Genomic DNA, 1,677 nt, shown 5'->3' with positions numbered 1-1,677 from the left:
CGGCAGTGCGGCACTCCCTCAGTACTGCCCCTCCGGCACTCCCTCAGTACTGCCCCTCCGGCAGTGCGGCGCTCCCTCAGTACTGCCCCTCCGGCAGTGCGGCGCTCCCTCAGTACTGCCCCTCCGGCAGTGCGGCACTCCCTCAGTACTGCCCCTCCCGCAGTGCGGCACTCCCTCAGTACTGCCCCTCCGGCAGTGCGGCACTCCCTCAGTACTGCCCCTCCGGCAGTGCGGCACTCCCTCAGTACTGCCCCTCCGGCAGTGCGGCACTCCCTCAGTACTGCCCCTCCGGCAGTGCGGCACTCCCTCAGTACTGCCCCTCCGGCAGTGCGGCACTCCCTCAGTACTGCCCCTCCGGCAGTGCGGCACTCCCTCAGTACTGCCCCTCCGGCAGTGCGGCACTCCCTCAGTACTGCCCCTCCGGCAGTGCGGCACTCCCTCAGTACTGCCCCTCCGGCAGTGCGGCACTCCCTCAGTACTGCCCCTCCGGCAGTGCGGCACTCCCCTCAGTACTGCCCCTCCGGCAGTGCGGCACTCCCTCAGTACTGCCCCTCCGGCAGTGCGGCACTCCCTCAGTACTGCCCCTCCGGCAGTGCGGCACTCCCTCAGTACTGCCCCTCCGGCAGTGCGGCACTCCCTCAGTACTGCCCCTCCCGCAGTGCGGCACTCCCTCTTACGACTGTCCCAAGGCGCATCACAAGTGTTTTATAAGACAAAAAAATTGACACTGAGCCACATAAGGGGAAATTAGGGCAGGTGACCAAAATCTCGATCAAAGAGGTTGGTTTTAAGGAGCGTCTTTAACGGAGGAAAGAGAGGTGGAGAGGTTTAGGCAGGGAGTTCCAGAGCTTGGGGCCCAGGCAACTGAAGGCATGGCCACCGATGGTGGAGTGATTATAATCAGGGATGGTCAAGAAGACTGAATTAGGAGCACAAATAAGAGCAGGAGTCGGGCATTTGGCCCATCGAGCCTGCTCCGCCATTCAATGAGATCATGAGCTGAGCTCCACGCTGCCCGCTCCCCATAACCCTTTATTTTATTCCCTTATCGCTCAAAATCTGTCTATCTCCACCTGATATATATTCAATGACCCAGCCTCCACAGATGTCTCGGTGGCTGGGGGGGGGGGGGGGGGAGTGGGGCTGGAGCCGGTTACAGAGATAGGGAGGGGTGTAGGAGGTTACAGAGATAGGGAGGGGTGTAGGGGCTGGAGGGGTTACAGAGATAGGGAGGGGTGTAGGGGCTGGAGGAGATTGCAGAGATAGGGAGGAGTATAGGGGATGGAGGAGGTTACAGAGATAGGGAGGGGTGTAGGGGCTGGAGGAGATTACAGAGATAGGGAGGGGTGTAGGGGCTGGAGGAGGTTACAGAGATAGGGAGGGGTGTAGGGGCTGGAGGAGGTTGCAGAGATAGGGAGGGGTGTAGGGGCTGGAGGAGGTTACAGAGATAGGGAGCGATGTAGGGGCTGGAGGAGGTTACAGAGATAGGGAGGGGTGTAGGGGCTGGAGGAGGTTACAGAGATAGGGAGGGGTGTAGGGGCTGGAGGAGGTTACAGAGATAGGGAGGGGGTGAGGGCCATGAAGGGATTTGTAAACAGGATGAGAATTTTTAAATTGAGGAGTTGCTTAACCGGGAGCCGATGTCGGTCAGTGAGCACAGGGGGTGATGGGTGAGGG

Source organism: Pristiophorus japonicus, unplaced genomic scaffold (genome assembly GCF_044704955.1).
Source record: "Pristiophorus japonicus isolate sPriJap1 unplaced genomic scaffold, sPriJap1.hap1 HAP1_SCAFFOLD_29, whole genome shotgun sequence".
Classification (NCBI taxonomy): Eukaryota; Metazoa; Chordata; class Chondrichthyes; family Pristiophoridae; genus Pristiophorus; species Pristiophorus japonicus.
This window is presented reverse-complemented; position numbering follows the sequence as displayed.